Below are 13,415 nucleotides of genomic sequence, written 5' to 3'. Positions count from 1 at the left end.
CACACCGGCCGGCCGTTAAGTATTCATAGTTAGCTTGCGGCGCCTGCAATTTAGATTTGTGGTGCCATTTTTTGCTCTATGTTATCAGTGTGGTATACCAAAGTCTATTTTTTGTTCCATTAGCAGATGACTCATGGTAAAAAAGCTGTCTATACCCCCTTCTTGCACTTGTAGGCTGAACAGGTGAAACAGTATATTCCGCCGTTGTAGTCATTACGTCAGCTGTTTGTTACACGGTGTGATGGACCGGGCGACTCACCGAGAGGCCCGCGAAGGCGACGTGCACGTACGGGGACGGCGGGTCCCGCGGCGAGGCGCCGGCCACCATGTGCAGCAGCGGCGGCGGCGGCCGCCACAGCCCGTCCCCGCGGAACACGCTCACCTCGTAGCGCGCGCGCTCCCGCCCACTGCCCGAGCCGCCGCTCAGCAGCTGTCTGCAGCAGCACAGCACACTCCACACTGCAGGCGTGTAGGCACACACTCACCATCAAATAATGGTTTATTAATACAGCAGTGGGAACACCACGGCGTTTCTCAACATTCGTAACGAAGTCAGTACGTTATAGTGCTCTTTTCGACCCAGCCACACACGAGCGATTTATTGCTTAATTACAACCGATACATCGAAAGCCACTGTGTCGGGACTTCCCGCTACGGCCAGTGAACTACCATGTTTGACAGCAGTGACCTTTTTGTTGATTCATTTTGCTTCCTGTTTTGTTCAACATTCCATTGTTGAGTTTCTGTAAATGTTGTTCGATTGAATCGATAACACAAAATCGTATACTCCTTTCTTTGTAAAAACTTTTGATGTCATGGTTTATTCTATGCAATGTAGTGTACCTATCATTTAAATTCTTTGTCTCATTTGGAGGAAGACAAAACTTACTGTGTATATTTGGAATTTAGGTGAATAATTTTTTGTAGAAATGTCAATATGTGCAGGTGTTCTGTTTTATTTAATATTTTTGGATGCTGTTATGTAAAATGCCGACCTTCACTTAGGGTTCTTAGGGTTCTTAGTTATTTCGTATGTAAAAGGTGTTGTGGTTCCCCTCGGGAACGGAACTTCGTAGCGGGCCCAAAATGTGGTTGGCATGGACAGAAAGGTGGAAGGGAGAGTCAGTCGGGGACGAGCTATCAAACTGTCAACTGCTCATGCAAATGTTGTGTATTGTGGTGGTGCCGAGAGAGGCTTTTCGTGCCGCTTTCCAATGCCTCGGATGGGTGGATAAAGAGCTGGAACTATTCTGGAATTGGTGTCTATCAATGCCACCAAGAAATGATAGAGTCTAGCAATTCTACCTGCAAACCCACCCACCGACATGCACTCGCCACCACGTTGCGCAGTCACTGAAAAGGAACCAAGGAATTATAAAAATATACAGTGAAGCATCAGCTCATGTGGATGGTTTATTTGTTTTCAATAATAAGGTAACCAAAAGACTATTAATGAAAACTTACCTTGATTTATCCTCCGTCACATTTCTACTTAGGATCCTTCCCATGCTAAAGTGATTACCGAGTGTCCTTATTGAAAGAACATTAAAGCCCAGTGTTTACTAATTAATGCCACTTGAAGATAGTAAGAAGAAACTAAGTTAAAGTTAATGTAGCAGAACTGAGTAACACAGTAAATGATGCTTGCTGAAAATAATTTTTCTATTAAAACTGCTTCTTAAAATTTTGTTTCCAACTTCTAAAGTGAATGTTACCAAAACTGTGGCTTATAGAGTTTTGCAAATTAAATGGTCACAGTGGAGTCTGTTGAAAATCACTCAAAGGTGAGCTATTGTCTTATAACCACATCAAGTTGTGTTCTACTGCAGTAAAAGTTGAGAACTATATTGTTGAAAGTTACATGTTCATGCTTGTTAAGGCCTTGTTTCTTTAGTGTATTGAAAGTGTGTTTAGTTTGCTCTGCTACAGTGGTCAATATTAAGGGGCCCCCCTCCATTGAAAGTAGTTCAAATGCACAAAGTTACTTAATTATAGAAAGTTTTAATTACTCTTGCTATTCAAGTCAAATTCTGTACAATATTGGGTTCCTCTTGTGTATTAAAAGTACATATTAATGGTGTAAAAGGGTCCACAGTTTGTCTATTATTCTAATGCTAGATAACGATTAAAAAAAGACCACTATCTATAAAAACAGTAACTTCTTTATTCAAAAGACAGTGAGAAGTAATTTGTTAGTGAACTCCATTTAATTTTCATTCTAAGTAGAAAAGTGTTTGGTAGTGAGAGAATTAATCTATGCACCATAACTAATTTTACTATGAACCGTATCCATATTTCATGTCAGATAGGATTATGTTTGAAAAAGTAAAATTGAACCCATGTCCATTTTATGATTCTACACTGAATATTGATAGTAACATTATTGAGACCATTTAGTTTGACCGAGCCTTGAAGGCAAAAGTGTATGTCATTTTCTGTTACCATCATGCAAATAGCCATGTTCTCCTATAACTGTTAGCACTTTCTTTAACGTCAACATCTGCTAGTGACAGAGTTCATTGCACTCTCATGTGATAAAGTATTGGCTGTGTCTGTCCATTAAAGTTACTCATACCTATTTTCTTGAACAAGAATATTAATCATTCTCATGCCTAATTAGGCTAGCAACCGTTTTCTTTGTCCTTTGAACAGTGCGGATAGGTAAAATTATTGTTTGTTACTGTTTAAATATTTCACTTCCGATAAGCCACTTCCGTTAGGTACATCACGGTCAACACAACAAAATTCCTTTCAGAAGGTAACACTGTTCTGTTGTTTTATACCATAATTGCTTTAACAAGATAGTTCCATTTTACGATCTGCTTCCTACTTTAAGGTTATGGTATAGCAGTAGCAGGTGGTAGTGTTATAACTTGCAAAATAAAAAATATATACACAAATAATAATGTAAATGTTCGTTTGTTCAAAATCGTATAACTCCGAAACTTGTTGACTGATTCCTTTGAGATTTTGACACAACATTGCACTCAAATACAGGCGTGGTTTTAGATAGCTATTTAGAAGGGAAAACATCGTTACCAAACATCTCGAAGTACCTTTCTCATTTACTTCAAAGTTTTTCACGTTACTGTAATAAACGTTTAGGTACATATACAACATGTGCTTCTTGATATATAATAGTGAAACGCTGTTAGCAAACAGGAAAGCAGATTAGACTACTACTATAGAATCTGAGTTTGCAGTAATACTAAACAAGCCTCAAAGTCAGAGAGAGGGTCAGGGGGTGGGGGTAGAGGAGATGGACAGAGGGGTCGGAGAAATGGACATAGAAAACGGAAAGGAGGACATGGACAAAGAGGGGCAGTAGGAGATGGAAACAGAGGAGAGAGGAGCAGATGGGCAGAGAAAGGGGCGGAGTTGGAGATGAAGAATGGGGGGGGGGGGGGGGGGAAGAAGGAGAAGATGGGCAGAGAGTGGGAGAGGAGGTGATGCACAGATCGAAGGGGCAGGAGGAAGAGATGGACGAAGAAAACGGGAGGGAAAGAGATTTGGACCTATATCCAGTTGCCATACATATTAGAAACGTGTGCTTTCTCTTTTCTTTCTTTTCATTGAAGCAGACTGAGCCACACTAAAGCGTGACTGGGTACAGCTAATAAAAATAAAAGAACTTGAGTTAAAATTTATTGAACTTGTTTTGTAAGGCTTTTCTTTGGAAAACAGAAAACTTTACGCTTTTCATTGAGACCACGTGTGTTGTGTGTACTTTAGAGAGTATATTACGCAAATACACTGATAAGCCAAAACATTATGACCACTGCCCAACGTGAGGTTAGATGCCCCATGATGACGTTGCGGACACGTGACGCGGTAATAAAAGTATGTAAACGGCGCAGACAAGGACGCTGAACCACCCTGGCGAATATATGGGATGCAAATGGGGAAATCTGTTGAGATAAGCGACTTTGACAAAGGGCAGATTATTATTACGCAGAGCCTGTGAACACCTCGAAAACAGCGAAGCTGGTCGAACCTTCACTTGCTATTGTCGTGAGCATCTACGGAAAGAGATAGAAGGCCAGTGAAACTATGAATAGCCGCTAAATGGTTGGATGTCCACGAGTCTTCACAGAATGTGGGATTCGGGGGCATGTCTGCTCTGTAAAGTAGGATAGATGTTGTTCTGTGGCATCTCTGCCGAAAGAGCACATGCTGGTGTGCGCACGTGTTTCGGAGCACACTGTTCATCGTTCATTGTTGAACATGGATGTGAGCAGCAGACCACACCTACGTGTTAACAAGTTGACCCAGCGACATCGTCAATTACGATTGCAGTGCCACGGGACCATCGAGATTCGACCGTCGATCAATGGAACCTTTCGGCTCTTCGAGTGAATGACATTTTTGTTACACTAGGTCAACTGTCGCCTCCACAAACGCTGTCACGAGGTGAACGGCGGCTCGAAACGTCCAGCGCGACACGGACACATGCTGATGGGAGCAGTATTGTGCTATGGGAGGCATTCTCTTGCTCTTGCATGGGACCTGTGGTAGTAACCGAAGATATGCTGACAGCTGCGAACCACCTGCATCCCTTCATGCATGATGTCTTCCCTGACGGCTATGATTCTTTCACCAGTATAATTGTCCGTGTTTCGGAGTCATTACCGTCCTACAATAGTTTAAGGAGCATTATAGTGAACTCACGTTGATGTCTCGGCGATCGTATTCTCCTGATGTAAATCCTACGGAACTCATCTCGGTCGCTAACGGGCACCATCACCACGTACGCAAATCAGTGGCCCGTTATTTACGTGAATTACACGACCTGCGCGTAGACATCTAATTCCATAAACCTACTAACAAACTGTCGAATCCCTGATACATAGAATCAGTGATGTATTTCGTTCCAAAGCCGGGAAAACAAGTTATTAAGCAAGTGGTTATAATGTTTGACTCATTATTACCTATACATCTCAGTCGTCAATTCTTTTTTCATTTATTAGCCTCATAGTTTACCTGCAAGTATTTACATAATGTTTTTGCAATCTCGGTGTGTCTATAGGAATGTTATCAGTAGCAACATTGTTGGTTTCCGTAACTATTGTCGTAAATTTTCTTACGGGAGGTTAGAGCTTAAGGAAAGTTGTAGATTAGGTATGCCCTAAAAGCTTCAATTAAAATACTCATTAAATATTGCCGCGTTCTGTTTAAAAGTTAAAAATTTAATAAAGCGTCCAGTTGTTTTATGAATAACTAAAATAGATATGAATTTTAAAATTTTCCCGGCGAATTGACTGTTCAAACAAATTTCGGGCTTGAAGCCGGTCGTCGTTCAATACTTCGCACGATATTTCAACTGGGCACCTGCCAGTCATCTTCAGGTGAGCCGTCGCAGACTGTTTGTTAGTCTGCGACGCCTCACCTGAAGATGACTGGCAGGTGCCCAGTTGAAACGTCGTGCGAAGTATTGAACGACGACCGGCTGCAAGCCCGAAATTTGTTTGAACAACTAAAATAGAGCCCGGAAACCTCCTTGCCGCAGTGGTAATACCGGTTCCCGTCAGATCACTGAAGTTAAGCGCTGTCGGGCTGGGCTAGCACTTGGATGGGTGACTATCCGGTCTGCGGAGCGCTGTTTGCAAGCGGGGTGCACTCAGCCCCTGTGAGGCAAACTGAGGAGCTACTTGATTGAGAAGTAGCGCTCCGGTCTCGGAAACTGACATACGGTTGGGAGATCGGTGTGCTGACCACATCCCCCTCCATATCCGCATCCAGTGACGCCTATGGTCTGAGGATGATACAGCGGCTGGTCGGTACCGTTGAGCCTTCATGGCCTGTTCGGAAGGAAAATAGAGCCCTTTGTTTCGTGACTATAGCTATGAACTTCCCACGAATTTCTGTTTCTGCACCAAAAGCTTCAAAATGCTAATGAGGGTTTCAATCTTTTTATATTTACATTTCTCGTCAATGTAAGCAGCAACTTCGGTTTGAATATCATTTTAGCGTAGTTTGTGCTAACTGAATAATTATAAATTCTTATGTTAAGCTATTAGCCAACGTGGGCGAAGCGAAACGAAATAAAACTACGCAATCACGCTTAATAACTAGACAAACGAGATGCAACCAGACAGCCTTATCACCACAATGGCCTGGCCGTCACCTGCAGTTCATTCAGGTTGCTTGGGAATGCAATCGATCAGCGATCAATCGCTACGATCTGCAATTTACCAAAACAAGTGCATACTGTCATGCTCCTACACGTGCAACCTGCTGACAAATCGCACGGGCTTGTGTGGGTGTGCTTGTAGCAGGAGGAGGAAGGGGTGGGAGGAGCGCTAAGGTAAAAATATAACAAACAATTCTTTGAAATACGTCGCATCGGTTCTCCTGGGACGTACACTTACTACATATCAGAAGAATCACAAAGTGTTCGCTAAGAGCTGCAGCGTATCCTCAGCAGCGCCTCGACATGAACCATCAAAGCTGATAAATTACTTAGATCATCTCGAACTACTGCTCAGGGATTACATACATGCTGCTCCAGATCGTTCATTACGTTATCCAGAATAGCGTACACCGCATTTTTCACGTCGTGTAGTTTCCATGATACCCTACAAGCAAACTTCCAGCGGTTTAAGGTCAAGTGGTGTCTCGGAAGAATACACTGCTGGTCATGAAAATACCAGCATCAGGAAAGATAACAAACAACGAAACTTTTCTTCTTGTGCGTATACTGTATACTAGGAAGAACACATCATTAGGATATAACAAGCCCTGTTCAAGGTCGATATCACGCTGTTCCAGATCGTTCATGTCATTAACCGGAGCAGCGTACACTGCAATTTACATGTGATGCACTTTCATTAGACACCAGATGCAATTCTCCAGTCGCATTTTAAGTAAATACGCTACAGGCCATTAATATTATAGCACCAAGAAGGAAAGCAAACAACGAGATATTACTAATGGTGCACTGATGTGACAGAAGTCATGGGATGGTGCACTGATGTGACAGAAGTCATGGGATACCTCCTAATATCGTGTAGTATATCTTTTTGCCCGGTGTAGTGCAGCAACTCGACGTAGCATGGACTCAAGTCGTTGGAAGACCCCTGAACAAATATTAAACCATGCCGCCTCTACAGCCGTCCACAATTTCTAAATTGTTGCCGGTGCAGGATTTTGTGCATGAACTGACCTCCCGATTGTGTCCTATAAATGTTCGATGGGATTTAGTCTGATGATATGGGTGGCAAAATGATTCACTCTAGTTGTGCAGAATGTTCTTCGAACCAATCACGAACAGTTGTGGGCTGGTGACATGGAGCATTGTCATCCATAAAAATTCCATTGTTATTTGGGAACACGAAGTCCATGAATGGCTGCATATAGTCTCCAAGTAGCCAAACATAACCATTTCCTGGCAATGATGGTTCAGTTGGATCAAAGGACCCAGCCCATTCCATGTAAACACAGTACACACACTATGGAGTCATCACCAGAGTGTACAGTGCCCTGATGACAACCTGAGTCCGCTTTCTTAGGGTCTGCACCATACTGAAACCCTACCATCAGCTCTTAACTGAAATCGAGGCTCATTCGACCAATCCACGGTTTTTCCGTCGTCTAGGGCCCAACCGGCATGGTCACAAGCCCAGGAGAAGCGTTGCACGCGATGTCGTGCTGTCTGCAAAGGCACTCGCGTCGTTCGTCTGCTGCCACAGCCCATTGACACCACGTTTCGCCACACTGTCGTAACGGATACGTTCGTCGTACGTTCCACATTCACTTCTGCGGCTATTTCACGCAGTGTTGCTTGTCTTTTAGCACTGACAACACTACGCAAACGAAACCGCTCTCATTCGTTTAGTAAAGACCGTCTGGCACTGCGTTTTCTGAGGTGAAAGGTAATACCTGAAATCGGTTCTAGGCGCCACAGTCCGGAACCGCGCGACCGCTACGGTCGCAGGTTCGCATTCTGCCTCGGGCATGGATGTGTGTGGTGTCCTTAGGTTAGTTAGGTTTAAGTATTTTAAGTTCTAGGGGAATGATGACCTCAGCAGTTGAGTCCCATAGTGCTCTGAGCCATTTGAACCATTTGAACCAATTCCTGAAATCTGGTGTTCTCGGCACACACTTGGCACTGTGGATCTCGGTATATTGAATTCCCTTATGGTTTCCGAAATGTAATGTCTTGTGCCCCTATCACCAACTACCACTCCATGTTCAAAGTCTGTTAATTCCCGTCGATGAATCACGTGAGTACAAATTACAGCTCTGCCAAAGCACGACCCTTTTATACCTCACGTATGCGATACTACCGCCATCTGTATATGTGCATATCATTGTCCCATGACGTTTGTCACCTCAGTGTACAGTACAGTAGAAAACAATACACGATTATATTTGTAAGTGATTTCAGGGCATTCAGGACGCGAAACGCAGTACACAGAGAACCCGTCACTGGTTCTTATCAGGCTGGGCATCAAATCGAACTGAGCTTGAGTGACGAAAACGAGTATGTCCTTCCCTGCTGCTTCAAGCTCATTCCACAGTTTGTCAGTAGTAACAGCTGACGAGTGGTGGCATGCTATTTTCTGGGCAATCCTAGCTCAGGACAGCAAGGGCGACATGCGATTGTGTGTAATGTTGTTGGATAACAACGTCAGGGTTCAAATGGCTCTGAGCGCTATGGGACTTAACATCTGAGGTCATCAGTCCCCTAGACTTAGAACTACTTAAACCTAACTAAGCTAAGGACATCACACACATCAATGCCCGAGGCAGGATTCGAACCTGCGACCGTAGCGGTCGCGCGGTTCCAGACTGTAGCTCCTAGAACCGCTCGGCCACCCGGCCGGCAACAACGTCAGGGAGACGCTGAAGATAAGGCAGTCACCAGCTTTAGCCCACCACAAATGTTAACAGCTGGTGTCCAAATTACCGCCTATATGAACCTAGTGCTGAGACCGCATGAAGGTAAGATATTTAGTGTGGCAACATTGGTTCTCTTCTGAGCGTCCACACATAGATACGCCAACTTGATGTCGTACGCAGAACCGTTACTCGACTGAAACGATGTCGTGATACCACTCCTGTCTCTAGTGTTATCGCCGGGAGAACCATAGTCGGCGTGTCTCTCTATGCTGACACGTCAAGGAAAGGTGCAATAATTGTCACCGTGCGAAAAGTCCGTACGGCTAAATATGTCGTTGCACTTTCCTTGTGGGCATGTCTTGTGGCAAAAAAGCCTTTCGCAAACAAATGCACAGCCGACTGAGTTATCCAAGCACGACTCACGACGCGTTCTCACAGCTGTACTTCCGCCGGTATCCATCTTCGAATACACAGGAATAAAGCACATTTGGAATAAGTGACTTAGCCACGGTCTGAGAGATTTTTACCAGGATGGATTTTTCTGTCTGCAGCATGACATGCGCTTATTCGAAATTTCCTGATACATTAAAGCCTGTGCACCGCACTGGGACTATGTTAAGGTCATAGGTTCCTAGGCTCGAGTCCTGGTCCGGCACACTGTTTCAGTCTGCCGGAAAGTTTCAGATCAACGCACTTCCCGCTGCAGAGTGAAAATTTATTCTGGAATATATCTGTCCTCACGGGTGCTAGTCGCGGAGGTCTAGAAGCATTCCACATGCTCTAAGCAAGGCTTCTGAACTCTTCGATTCCATATTTGTATGACATTGATGGGATCGTAACCAAAAAAAAGCAGATATATCGTGGAACGGCAGACAGTGATCCCCACTGGCCATAATACTGACGCTATCAAATTCCGAGACGCAATTGAAGTCTTCTTACAGGAGACTAATATTATCTTTTCACTCGTATTTTGTGCTTATGCGAAAGCAGAGATGACTCACTTTGACTACATTCAGAGAAAAATGAATATCTTCCAACTAGTGCCAATTTATTCCCGCTACTGGCAGCACCAGTGAAAAAGATTTTCCTGTCGTGGACAGACAGTATCTACTTTGTCTTATTACACTGAAATTTTAATCATCTGCATATACAAGCACGCAGATTACTGAACGCGAATTTGACTTTTGTTCCATGCCATCTTCATGGTGTTGCAATTTTAATGGCTAACAGTGTACATTTGCTATTCTGGGACGTACATCTCTAAAAATGGAATAACATCAAAGACAAAGACTCAGAAAAAAATGACTCTTCTAGCTTGATTTTTAATAGCAGGAAGCCGAAATTTCCGTCATAGCTAGTAAAATAAGAAGAAATCAAATAACGTCATTCAGAAATTACCACATTTTTAGTTAATTAAAACCGCTTGATTTAAATGGCAGGAAACTGAAATTACCCTAGTACCTAAATAATTAATAGAAAATAGTTATTACAACTTCCAATTTCCGTAAAATAGTTAACACTGACCTTCAAATTCGACAAATTACTACAGATTTGTTTGACACTTACAAATGACGTAGATTAAGAAAATTTCTACAGTTTTGAGGTAGTAGTGTAAGAAGCTCCTGTGCAATTTCTATACTACTGCCATTAAAATTGCTACACCACGAAGATGACGTGCTACAGACGCGAAAAATGGTTCAAATGGCTCTGAGCACTATGGGACTTAACATCTATGGTCATCAGTCCCCTAGAACTTAGAACTACTTAAACCTAACTAACCTAAGGACATCACACAACACCCAGCCATCACGAGGCAGAGAAAATCCCTGACCCCGCCGGGAATCGAACCCGGGAACCCGGGCGTGGGAAGCGAGAACGCTACCGCACGACCACGAGATGCGGGCAGACGCGAAATTTAACCGACTAAAAGAAGATGCCGTGATATGCAAATGAAGAGCTTTTCAGAGCATTCACGCAAGGTTGGCGCCGGTGGCGGCACCTACAACGTGCTGACATGAGGAAAATTTCCAACCGATTTCTCATACACAAACAGCAGTTGACCGGCGTTGCCTCGTGAAACGTTGTTGTGATGCCTCGTGTAAGGAGGAGAAATGCGTACCATCACGTTTCCGACTTTGATAAAGGTCGGATTGTAGCCTATCGCGATTGCGGTTTATCGTATCGCGACATTGCTGCTCGCGTTGGTCGAGATCCAATGACTGTTAGCAGAATATGGAATCGGTGGGTTCAGGAGGGTAATTCGGAACGCCGTGCTGGATCAAAACGGCCTCGTATCAGTAGCAGTCGAGATGACAGGCATCTTATCCGCATGGCTGTAACGGATCGTGCAGCCACTTCTCGATCCCTGAGTCAACAGATGAGAACGTTTGCAAGACAACAACCATTTGCACGAACAGTTCGACGACGTTTCGAGCAGCATGGTCTATCAGCTCGGAGACCATGGCTGCGGTTACCCTTGACGCTGTATAACAGACAGGAGCGCCTGCAATGGTGTACTCAACGACGAACCTGGGTGCACGAATGGCAAAACGTCATTTTTCGGATAAATCCAGGTTCTGTTTACAGCATAATGATGGTCGCATCCGTGTTTGGCGACATCGCTGTGAACGCACATTGGAAGCGTGTATTCGTCACCGCCATACTGGCGTATCACCCGGCGTGATGGTATGGGGTGCCATTGGTTACACGTCTCGGTCACCTCCTGTTCGCATTGACGGCACTTTGAACAGTGGACGTTACATTTCAGATGTGTTGCGACCCGTGGCTCTACCCTTCATTCGATCCCTACGAATCCCTACATTTCAGCAGGATAATGCACGAGCGCATGTTGCAGGTCCTGTACGGGCCTTCCTGGATACAGAAAATGTTCGACGGCTGCCGTGGCCAGCACATTCTCCAGATCTCTCACCAATTGAAAACGTCTGGTCAATAGTGACCGAGCAACTGGCTCGGGTCAATACGCCAGTCATTACTCTTGATGAACTGTGGTATCGTGTTGAAGCTGCATGGGCAGCTGTACCTGTACACGCCATCCAATCTCTGTTTGACCCAATGCCCAGGCGTATCAAGGCCGTTATTATGGCCAGAGGTGGTTGTTCTGGGTACCGATTTCTCAGGATCTATGCACCCATATTGCGTGAAAATGTAATCACATGTCAGTTCTAGTATAATATATTTGTCCAATGAATACCCGTATATCATCTGCATTTATTCTTGGTGTATCATTTTTAATGGCCAGTAGTGTAATATAAAACACGAAACCACTAGAATAAGTACGTATACTTGAAAGCTGCATAGATGGTTTTCTGATATATTAATTTAATTATTTACGTGATACAATGATTAGAAAGCACTTTAAAATACTGATGTTCCTGTTTACATAATTACTAGCGATCCTGCCACGTAAATAGTCGTGTCCATCTCAAGATTTTATTCAAGGAAACCAGAAAGCTTAAAGTTGAATCATCTGCTGCGCTGCTGAAATAACATACTGTATGTAAGCGAATCAAAGCTGCTGATGTAGTTTTCGGAAGAAAATTGACTTGCAGCATAAAAAATAAAATACTACATATTTTTGATTCGCGTGGTTTTCTTTCCCTATGCAGTTGTTTTCAAACGACTGCAAACTACTGGTTAAAAATGTTTTGTTATTTCAAACTTGCAGTTACTGAAAAGGCTGCTGACCCTGTTCAGAAACCTTACGTTTCTTGCTTTATCAAACCACACAAAAACGCGTTTTGGACAGCTACAGAATCTGTCTTCCTGTTAGACTCAAGAGCATTTTTCGTGAATTCTCTGAAATTTTTTCAAAAGATTTATTCCTGCAGTTGCAGTTAGGATTATTAAATTTTTTCCTTCCTTACCAGTATTCCTTTTTTCGCTTTTGTAAGGTTTTCCTACATTTTCAATAACTGTCTCTCTCTCTCTCTCTCTCTCTCTCTCTCTCTCTCTCTCTCTCTCTCTCTCTCTCTTTCTTTTGTACTCCGTCTCTCTTTCGATATCGTTTTGACTCAGAAATCTGTTTCTTCAGTTTCTAGAGCTTCTTCTGGATGAACCTTTGCCTCATCTTCCTCTTCTCCATTTTCATCCAAACAAATAAAAAAGGCATATTTTAACAGAACCAAGCTTCGATTTGTCACAGTGTTTGCGAACTAACGTAAAAGCTACTTGCCCGCGAAAGGCAATGGTCCCGAGTTCGAGTCTCGGTCCGGCACACAGTTTTAATCTGCCAGGAAGTTTCATATCAGCGCACACTGCGCTGTAGAGTGAAAATTTCATTCTAGAAACATCCCCCCCCCCCAGCCTGTGGCTAAGCCAAGTCTCCGTAATATCCTTTCTTCCAGGAGTGCTAGTTCTGCAAGGTTCGCAGGAGAGCTTCTGTGAAGTTTGGAAGGTAGGAGACGAGGTACTGGCGGAATTGAGACTGTGAGGACGGGGACTGAGTCGTGCTTGGGTAGCTCAGTCGGTAGATCACTTGCCCGCGAAAGGCAAAGGTCCCGGGTTCGAGTCTCGGTCCGGCACACAGTTTTAATCTGCCAGGAAGTTTCATAAAG

Source organism: Schistocerca serialis, chromosome 1, assembly GCF_023864345.2.
Source record: "Schistocerca serialis cubense isolate TAMUIC-IGC-003099 chromosome 1, iqSchSeri2.2, whole genome shotgun sequence".
Taxonomy (NCBI): Eukaryota; Metazoa; Arthropoda; class Insecta; order Orthoptera; family Acrididae; genus Schistocerca; species Schistocerca serialis.
The sequence above is the reverse complement of the archived record's forward strand: the minus strand, read 5'-3'. Positions refer to the sequence as shown.